This window comes from Haliotis rubra, unplaced genomic scaffold (genome assembly GCF_003918875.1).
Source record: "Haliotis rubra isolate DU_JTF1 unplaced genomic scaffold, ASM391887v1 Scf45, whole genome shotgun sequence".
NCBI classification, from domain to species: Eukaryota; Metazoa; Mollusca; class Gastropoda; order Lepetellida; family Haliotidae; genus Haliotis; species Haliotis rubra.
The window spans coordinates 3,009,768-3,021,206 of NW_025767135.1; the positions used below are offsets into that span (position 1 = coordinate 3,009,768).

Here is an 11,439-nt window from a genome sequence, read left to right on the forward strand (position 1 = left end):
ATAAACGTTCGAACTGACACCACTTAGATTACCTGACAAATGTTCCCATTTGGCATTTCTCGTGTCTGCAGTAAATACTCAACATTATAAATTAAGGTCTGATGCGACAAATGTATTACATGTTATGTAATATGCCCATGGAAGTACAAGAAGAAGAATTATCACCTGAATTATAAAAAACAAACATCGATCAAAGGATTAACCGATTAATCTCGCGATCTCGCGTTCTCGTGCTTTTATGCCAATTGCCCATACAGTTCTATGTAACGATTTTCGAAAACACGAGAACGCGAGAACGCGAGATTGCGACATTTGACAAATCTCGCGATCTCGCTTTCTCGTGCTTTTGTGCCAATTGCCCATACAGTTCTATGTAACGATTTTCAAAAACACGAGAACTCGAGAACGCGAGATTGCGACACTTGACAAATCTAGCGATCTCGCAATCTCGCGTTCTCGTGCTTTTGTGCCAATTCGTTGGTTTCACATTAATTTTCGACTCGCTGTGCGCATGCGCAGAGCGTGTAAACATATCCACGGGCCAACTTCCGGTTTGGTCGTAAGCTTTACCGATAGTGTAAACACACTCTAAAGAAAGCAAAAATCAAAACAAATATATGGTTTTATGTCGAATTTAACTGATCTCAATTCATTTATGAATGGAAGGGACCGGAATCAGTTAAATAAATAGCTCAACGTTTGTTAACAAGCTCTTGTATAAACACATCTCACCACCACTCGTCCACCGTCCTCCCTGCACATCAAAAGTAAAAAAAACACATCTCTGACCAAAATAGGACATAAATTATTGAAAAGCATAGGCAAATGGATGTATGTACTCAACTATGAACAGTTATGACGCGTAAATAATATTCATACAGCATTTATTTAGAGTGTGTTTACAATATCGCTAATACGACCAAACCGGAAGTTGACCAGTGGATATTTTTACACGCTCTACGCATGCACACAGCGAAAATTAATATGAAACCAACGAATTGCCCATACAGTTGTATGTAACGATTTTAAAAAACACGAGAACGCAAGACTGCGATACTTGGGGATGGCCTAAAAGTCGGGCCGGGCCGGGCCAAGGCGGGCCAAATCTATTATTGGCTAATAAACCCATTAACAAAAACCATGCCTACAATTAATCAATGCAACATACACTCATGATAATAATGATCAATCGGAAGTCACAAACGCGTACCATAATAACTTTATTACGAGTAAATCGGCTAAAACCCAGGAAGACGAGAAGCCTGTGAACTGGCTGACCGAGGTTACGTATAAAAGTGGAATCGTTAAACGAAACGGGATTTAATACGTATAAATACTTCAGCCAATTCCGATACACATTTCCGTCGGCCCGAAAATGATTTTACATCTATATCCAATCACATACCACCCCATAAATTCACTTTTCATCGTATTTAAAGCATGCCCACATTTAAATGATACGATCTCTTCCCCACACTCTCAACATTATCTCGGCCACAATTTTCCGCCCGGCTTGGCTCGAGCCGTCAAAAGCAGCTTAAACGTAACACACGTATCTTGAAATGTGTTTAATTCCATAGACTGGTATGATATCTACCTAAATATCGCTTTGTAATATTATAAAATGCCACATGTAAAGAAAACTGCTCCGTTAAAGTGAAGCCCTTGTATCACATTTTTCAACATAGCCTCAATCAAAAGTGTTTGGTCTCTGTTCAGCCAGACTTGGCCCGTGCTGTCAAAAACAACTTAAACCCCCCTACATGTATCCTGATTTGTGTTTATATCCATAGATTAGTATTAAAATCTACCTACATATCACTTCACAGAGTCTAGAAGCGTAGTATTTGAAGCAAGCACCTTGCTCAAAGTGAAGCCCTATTTTCTGTACATTCTCAACAAAGACACAGTATCACAAGCTTTCGGTCCGGCTTGGCCCGGGCGCTCAAACGCACCTTATACCTCACAGATGTATCTTGAAATGTGTTTAAATCCATAGATTGGTATTATATCTACCTAAATATCACTTTGTAATGTTATCAAATGCTACATGTAAAGATAACTGGTTCGTTAAAGTTAGCCCTTTTCTCTCTCCATTCTCAACAAAGCCTCAATCAAAAGTGTTTAGTCTCTGTTCAGCCCGACTTGGCCCGTGATGTCAAAAACACCTTAAACCTCACACATGTATCTTGAAATGTGTTTATATCCATAGATTAGTATTATATCTTCCTACATATCACTTCACAGAGTCTCAAAGCGTATTATTTGAAATGAAAACGTTGCTGAAAGTGAAGCTCTCTTTTCTACATATTCTCAACAAACAGTATCACAAGCGTTCGGTACGCCTTGGCCCGGGCACTCAAAAACAACTTAAACCCCACACATGTATTCTGATTTGTGTTTAATTCCATAGATTAGTATTATATCTACCTACATTTCACTTCACAGAGTCTCAAAGCGTAGTATTTGAAGCAAACACCTTGCTCAAAGTGAAGCCCTATTTCTATACACAGCAAAAATAACTTGGTTTCAGTGGACTGAAACTTAAGTTTCAACCTAGAATCCAGTGAGTTTCCGTTCTTTTACATTGAGTTTCCACAATAACGGAAACTTACAATTACCCACTTTCTAAGGGTTTCCGCAAGGTTTCCGTTACCCACACTCCAACAGGTTTCCGCAAGGTATCTGTTACCCACACTCCAAGAAGTTTCCGTTGAGTTTCAGTTAACTTTGAATCCATCAGGTTTCCGCAAGGTTTCAGTTATTAAGACTCCAACAGGTTTCCGCAGAGTTTCAGTTACCAACAATCCGACATAGTTTCCGCATAGTTTCAGTTACCAACAATCCGACATAGTTTCCGCATAGTTTCAGTTACCGGTTTCAATTTCAGGTTCACAGGTTTTCATATGCGTTTCAAAGAGCTAAATGTAAACATTCTTCTTTATTCATATCATAAACTCTTGATAAAAAAAATATAAGCCATTTGTTATTATCATGACATTTACTTAAAGAAAAACAGAATATATAATAAGATTCATTTTTTTATTTTCTCAACATGAATATGAATTAGCATTTAAGGCAAATAAAGATCATACATATAACTAGTAATATAGCACTAAATAGGGCAAAACATTTTGGCATAACTCAGTCCAGTTTAAGAAATCATATATCATTTATAACAAAGTAGTAATTGTTCATCAGTTAAACTTTCATTCACTTGTTATCTTGAAATAGCATGTTAGATATGAAATTTATTTCTAAAATCATGCTAATGGTGAAAAATAACAATAACATACAACTTAACACGGTAATAAAACATAGCTGCATCGGACATTTGGCATTCAGCCACACACTATCTCCAAACATCCACTATGATATACATCATACAATAACACAACATACACCTTTCAATACAAAAATAAAATAAAATAAAAATTACATTATGAAATTGAAAATAAATTCAATTAAATTGCAAGAGATGGTCAGTTAGCCCAATAAGGGGCATCCCTGGGCGGAGATCCCTCTGTTACTTTGGTTGGATGCCTCATCCTCGTCCTCATGTTGGCCTTGACGAGAGCAGTGGAGGTGTAGATTCTTTCCAAGTCCAGTGTCGTCGTGTATGCTCTAAGCTTGCTGGACTCCCAGACAAAGGGGGCGGAATGCAACTAATTGACGTCATCTTCGTCACTCACGACTGGTGATGTCATGTCTATGGTGAGTGTTGTCGCTACCTTTTTCTTTCGTCTATCTGGCCAATCGATAGATGCAAGTCTGTTTAGGCGTTGTGCAGGTTTCTGAAAATGGCAGGTAATAACGAATTACTAGGTTATTTTGATAAATTACACAAACATCAATCAACAAGAAACTGACAATGCCAAGGATGATTTAAAATGAGTAATCCAAACGGAAGTTTGAATAAAAGAGAACTAAATTGAACAATCACACTTTGCATTAGTTTTCTCAAAACTCAAATTATACAATTCATCACACTTCATTGACCGAATGAAATATCTTATTTTCTAAAGAGGACACACAATCTATACAAAATTTGCTCTGGAGTTACATGCTTCCCAGACCAGAGGTAGTAATACGTTATATATATATATATCTGAAAATTTATTGCATTTTCTATATACAGTAGTTATAATGGTTCTAGTAATAGATTTTCATCAAATTGCTATATTCAATCTCCTACAGATCGTATTGTTGAGCCCATTTCTGGTGTCCCCCACCGTGATGTTGCTGGAATATTGCTAAAAGCGGCGTAAAACCAAACTCAGTCAGTCAGTCGTATTGTTGAAGGCACAAGTATATTCACCCAGTAGTGACTGTATGTTTACACCATTAAGTCTTTGAGGTGTATTTAGAAGTGAATAATACAAGACATGAATGTTTACGGATGTCAACTCTGAAACATGTTTTCACATAATAAAGGAGTTGACATCCATAAACCTTGTCTCTACATTATTGGAAATTATTTACTATTTATAATGAAAGTCACTACAGATAGGTCAAAATTACCTTCACATGTTCCTGCTGACCATCTTTGGTCATTCTTTATAAAGTCTCCACACTCATCATCAGCTTTGCTGAAAAAAATAAACAATAACACGTTACTGTTCTTTGCATTTCCCCATTCATTCATTCAAGTTTAAAAAAACACACCAAACAATTGCAGCGACATTTATACCAACAAGCAAACTACAGATTTATCATTTTAGTTTATGCAATCAGTAACTGAACGGCCTGACATAAACATCCTGATGAATGAAGTTTAGTTATCTCATGTGACATAACCTTGGAGTAATTACGGTATTGTAAAATCAAGGGGTCAGTTTGACTGCAATTTCATACAGGTGTGAAGTTAAGATTTATTTGGTCCAATTTGAAATCATGATTAAGTTACCGGTTATTCAAATCCATTTGCAAATGCAACTTTAGTATGGTTCATTTTGTGAAAATGTATCTAGGGAAGCATAATAATAAAATATTCAAAGTGAAATTATGTCTATGTTTCGTAGTACCATAAACACATACCTTCAGTAAGAGAGGGTGATCATTTCCTCCAGGAGTAGTCGTGGCACATGTTTCCTCACAACAGCCTAAATGAATAAAACAAATCCATTAATATATAATCTATTTGCTGTATTTTTCAAAATTGTAGTATATTTTTAGATAGACACTTATTTTACTTCACCAACCTTTGAAAATAGTTCGAGCAAAACAGTTTATACAGTCATGGGACTTAAATATACGTCAGTCGGCAAAATTCTCATAGACTTGCATGCTATTTTAGTGTAGCTGTGTAATTTTCATTAATTCAGTTTTCAATATTTGGTTGTCAAATTTTGCAGGTCGTTAGGAAATCATCTTGGTCACAGATACATAATTTTCCGCATTGTAGTTACATGAGCAACATATATACAACATTGCGTATTCTTTCCCCATAGACCGCCATGTTAAAAATTGCCATAACCATGACACGCACTGAATTGAAAATAAAACGGAAATTATGTCTTTGTAGCTGAGATAATTCATGACCCATGTGCAAAATATAAACAATATCAAACGGATATTAAATAAATTCAAGACATATTTCTAGCTGCACCAAATTAACATGTAAGTCGAATAATGCATAGTGACGAATGGGTGCAGGCTAAAACGGAACCACAGCAAAACGGCACCAGGCGAAAACGGCACCATTTGGACATAACGGAACCTCCACTTGGCGAAAACGGCTACAAATCTTATGGTGAAAACGGCACCAAATAAAATTATAATTATTGGGAACATCTTATTTGTCATTAGATAATCTGAATACAGAATTTTGGAAGCCGTCTACTCTGCCGACAGTGATTGGAAAGTTTGTGTTAGCTGATAATCGGATTCCAGTATGTTTAGATAATGAATGAGTCTGACTGATAATCGGCTTGTAGAATGTTTCGATAGTCAAAACATCTACTGTGCCGAGAGTGATTGGAAAAGCCTGTAAATTTAGCGTGAAAACATCACAACCTTTGATGTTTTAAGTACATTTACTCAACTCAGACTTATACAGGAAGGAAGGCTGAAGGCATACATCCGAAAATCCTCAACAGCTAGGCAGGAGGAGGTTTTCGAATTGTGGAGTTCATTCAAGGATGGAGACCTGTCTCTGTCGCAGCTACTGTCAAGATGTGCGATGATCCATGGACCAATCGTTCAAGCATCCGGCCAAATATGGACGTGTGAACATGTGTTATGTTGACGGTTTGTTATCGTCTTTATTATAATCTTGTTATTTTAATGTAATGGTTGATTGAGTGAGTTATGATTTTACGCCGCTTTTAGCAATATTCCAGCTGTATCGCGTGTTATAATCTTGCTGAAATAAAAACCATAAGTCAACGTCATACTGTGTTTTTTATATGTTGATTCTAATGTTATAATTAAACGAACTACAACATAAAAGTCAACATCATACTGTGTTTTGTATATGGTGCCGTTTTAGCTCAGAAATCAGTAGCCGTTTTCGCCAATACGGTGCCGTTTTCGCCGCACGATTTTGGTGCCGTTCTGCTGTGGTTCCGTTTTAGCTATAACCCGTGACGAATACCTATGGCCAGTGGCTGTAATTCGATAGATTCGACAATAAATTTATGGAATGCCCTACCAAATTTCAAAAGCGTCATGTAATCTCACAGAATTTAAAAACCTAATTACAAAAACTGAAAATAAGATTTACTTTGACCTTAATTATGGCACTCGTTTTTGCCAAATCGTTCACTGTCGCCTCAGGCTCGGATGTAGCGACCTAAACGCCGATAAGTATAACAGACATTTAAAAGACAGCCCTTGTTGTTCTTGTGGACATCAGAGTGAAAACGCCCTACACTATTTCCTCACTTGCCGTAACTATACTCGGATAAGACTTAATATGTATTTGTACACTACCGGTTATAACCTGGATACCATTCTTAAGGGAAACAGAGAACTTACTCCCTGTGTAAACCAGAAAACAGTTTAATCCGTCCACGATTATATAACCAAGACACAACGCTTTAAATTTTCTCAGGAAAATAATTAAATTTACTCAACAACCTTCTCATGATTGATTTATATTTCTACAATGGCTTGAGACACACACAACTGTAACTCTTTAACTTATGACTACTTAGAGAATAGTTGTATTTCATGTAATCTGTATATATTTATACATTTTAAAAATATTATATTTATGCAATGGTCAGTATCGATGACGTCAAATCCTCCATTTTCATGTTGTATTATATGTTGCATGGGAGCGGTGTTAACATAAGCAGTAATGCTTGTTCACCAATCCCAATTCATCTTCATGAATAAAAATATGTTTAAATCAATTCGATAGATTAGCTTGTTTACCAATCCGGATTTCTGTACGTAAAGTAAATAATTCATAAAACGTTATTTGACAACAAAATAAATTCGTCTTACCTGACAGGGTCGTGGTACTGCGAGTTTTTCGCAGCCATTTCCATCTTTCTGTTCCTGGTACCGAATTCTCTCTTCCAGTGCTTTGAGGGAAACTGAGGCGGCTATGAAAATGGCGTCTCGCAAAGACTCACGGGAAAAACACTTTGTTGTTGTTTTTTAATCTAAATCTAACATTACAGTTTGACAATATCTTTCCGCGTTATACAACAAAATAAACATACACTATACACCTAAAATGTCAGCTGTGTGTTTTTATAATGATTTAGGTAGTCTCGCGTGGACGTGATCCGGTCGCCATTGTTTTATTTGTTTTCATTGCCGACATCAAATGAGACCGTGTAAGATGGAAATGAGCAGATTGAATGTGAGAACCCAAAGTGACAACAGTGGGCTGTTATGGGCTTAAGGGTCTTTTCATCGCATAATGGGCACTAATTGCTCCTCCTCAGTGTGAAGCATCAACATGTAGGCCTAGGATAATTAACAGTGAATAAATCTGAAAACATATTCACGTTACTTTAAAAGTCCTGGGTGCCGTTCCACTAACCGATCTTATCTAAGATCAATCTTAACAAGTTACGCCAATTTTACAATCGTCGTAGCTAAAAGTTACACCCGTTCCACTAACCGATTTTAGGCCGATTGTAGCCGGTCCCGATCTTACGATCCGATCCAAGCTTAGATCGAGACTCTTTCGTGCGAGAGATAGAGGAATGCGAGGCACGAGTCACTCCCTTTGCATAGGTCGCACTCAGCAATAGTCCAGCTATATGGCGGCGGTCTGTAAATAATCTAACTAAGATGCATAGCGTTCACTAACATGAGCGTTCATGTTAGTTAACGCTATGTATCTTAGCTATAAATAATCGAGTCTGGACCAGACAATCCAGTGATCAACAGCATGAGCATCGATCTGCGCAGTTGGGAACCGATGACATGTGTCAACCAAGTCAGCGAGCCTGACCACCCGATCCCGTTAGTGGCCTCTTACGACAAGCATGGGTTACTGAAGTTCAATATTCTAACCCGGGCCTTCATTGGTATTTTTCCAACCAAGTGTAAACGTGGAGAAAAAGGCTGGAGCAAAATATTACGGTAGTGAGCACCTTGGTTTCAGGTGCAAGTGCGTGTGAACGCTGGGTATCAGGCATAATATAATAATAATAATGCATATTTATAGTGCGCCTATTCCACATCCTGGGGCATGCTCAAAGCGCCATGTACAGATAATTTACACGAGAGCATTTACTGCCGAGGTAATAAACTGAGAACAGATTTTAAGTCTGGACTTTAAAAATGTCAGTTGTGTCAGAGCTTTTAATATGTGCCTGAATAACACGCGGCTGCCTTTAGAATCCCCCACCAAATATGCGCAGTGAAATCAAACATATTTGTATCTTTTTGCTTCAGAACATTGTTCACTTCACGGCTGTCCCTATTCTTAACCATGACGTTGCAATATTGTTGTGCAATACAAATGTGTTACACGGACTCGCTCGGTTGTGTTCCCATGACGACAGTGGTCAGACTGGCCTGACATTTGTAAGGCTTCAGTGCAGTGTTTGTTTACATCACAGAAATATACAAATTCATTTCATGCTCGCTCTTATTTTTCACATAGAATAGGAAAGCCACCATTTTGGTTTATCTACGATTGATTTTAGCTATCCTAAGTTGGTCATGAGCAACTTAGACTTTGAATCTTAACTTTACGATTGACTTAGGTAGATGGGTTAGTGGAACGGTATGCCGATCGTAACGTCACGCTAAGATTGGGATTTTATGGGTTTACGATTGGCGTAGGGCTAAGATCGGTTAGTGGAACGGCACCCAGATCGAGCTTCATGAGTCCTACTCATGAGAACTTGTGTTAGTGGCAAATAGGTGATTTTTCAAAACTCTGTCAGGAGTAGGCAATATACGAAAATATTTCTGCTGGACGTAAAACTTCATCATGTAAGTAATTTACCTACTGAGCTCAAAACATGCAAGTGTATTAGATATGCTTATATCATGTTCATTCTTTTCAGTTCTACACCTAGATCTACGTATACTATTCCCATGTATTATCAGTTTACTTATCTAATTTTGCAGTATATATTACTAGTTTATATGTTATGTCAGCTCAACATATCTAAGTGAGTGAGTTTGTATTACGCCGCACTCAGCAATATTCCAGCTATAAGGCGGTATTGATCCAATTATACCAGTTCATCTTTTTTATCATTTTATAACCATTAAAACAATTATTACATATACTTTACACTCATAGCTTTGTGTAATAATTTGTGTAATCAATTATTAAACCTCTTAGCCTTACAATGCATTGACACAAGTCACGTATAACACTTCTAAAAGAATCATTGTTTCAATTATTTGATTTACAGATACGTATTGTGGATCCACTGACTTGTTGGAGATTGACAAGAGGCTTGGCTTGGTAATCATTTATAGTTACACCATACCATGCTCCTAATTTCATTAAAGGAAATCTTAAAACAATATTTTTTATTCATCAGCATTTAGTCAAAAACAAGTAAACACTAAATAGATACATAGAATAAATTTCTTTATCTTTGTAAAAAAAAAAATCAATCAAATGTAACAGTGCTTGGATTCCAGTGTAATCATAAGTTGATATGTTTTTTCAGTTCCAAGAAAAAGACGTTTCAAGGAAACAAGGAATCCGTCTGGAATGGACGGCAGTTTCTCATCAGGTTAGTCGTCAAAGATACTTCACTTCATAGGTTTCACTTAACGACTTCAGTTTGATCTGTCCCTTTGCTTTCCATCATATATCAATAATGAATACATTTAATTATTGTATATCAGATATGTTGTAACTGTAACTGAAAGTGAATAAGTTGTGTTACACATTTTACAGTTTTTAAATTAAAGTAAAGGTTACATTAAAAAATAATATTTTATGTTATTATATTGCTGTGAATGTTTCCTTAGAGGGTTGATAAAACTAAGAAATACCCACGATCTTTCATTCATGGGAAATGTTAGGTTTTGTATGCTTTTCTCAGTTGAGTTGGTCATTTCAATTTGAATAAGATCACATATATAATCAGGTGTTACATTCGGTGTTTGAACAGGATTCGTATCTATTTAAAATATGTATGTACCGTTTTACCTATGCTTAGATTTCAATTGGCGATTTGGTAGTAGATGTTACCTTGAATATGAGTACAGTAACAGTAATAAATATTACCACAATTTGCTTCAGAATACTGGGTTGGCTAGTATTTTCTGGTACCAATCAATCAAATAAGTGACATGTCCAATGGAAGATACAATATACATGTATACTACAGATCTTTCCTTTGTGATTGTGAAAAAAATCTTTTGGTTACATCTACAAATTAGTCGTTCTAATTTTATAATTTCACTGTGATCAGATGTACCACTGTGCATGTTTTTGAATATGTATCAATGTGTTACTTTGGCTGCTTTTGTAGTTTTACTAAGCATTGTATGTATTGTATTTGCAGGATGATGCAGAGTCTGTGTGGGATGATGAGGATGGCAACGATGTCGTGCCAGACATCAACCAGGACTCTTCATATTCACCCACAGATCTTAAGTAGAGCATACACCATCTGTTTGCGGTTGTGGACTGGTTCAAGCTTTGTTGTAATCAACTTGGTTATATTTCCCCTTTCTCTGTGTGGCAAAACAAATGTCTCAACTCAGGCTCTGCTTCATATGTACCAGATCAGAGGATTGCTGTCTGCTCAGTATGAGTGCAACAGTAGCTTCATGATTGTCAGCAAGTTGCCAAGTCTTTTTATGTGAGATTGTTAGTGTGTATATGTTAAGATACATTGAGGCAGCTTCAAATGTACACTTCATGTATATGTATATGGGCCCATGACCTTTCATACAATAAACATTTGAATGTTAATTTGAAATCTGTTTAATAAATACCACAGCAAATATGTTATGCCTGCACTAGTAGACCTCATTTCATCATATTCATAA

The 11,439-nt window shown here is 36.7% G+C and overlaps 1 long non-coding RNA gene across 1 annotated transcript; it reads right to left on the reverse strand.

Annotated features, from left to right (window-relative positions):
- Positions 1–3,755: 3,755 nt before the first annotated feature.
- On the reverse strand, positions 3,756–5,078 carry LOC124289782. Its single transcript, XR_006901763.1, has 3 exons — positions 5,038–5,078; positions 4,522–4,589; positions 3,756–3,794 (listed from the first exon to the last, which is right to left on the reverse strand). It is a non-coding gene; the product is annotated as an uncharacterized LOC124289782 (long non-coding RNA).
- Positions 5,079–11,439: the final 6,361 nt, after the last annotated feature.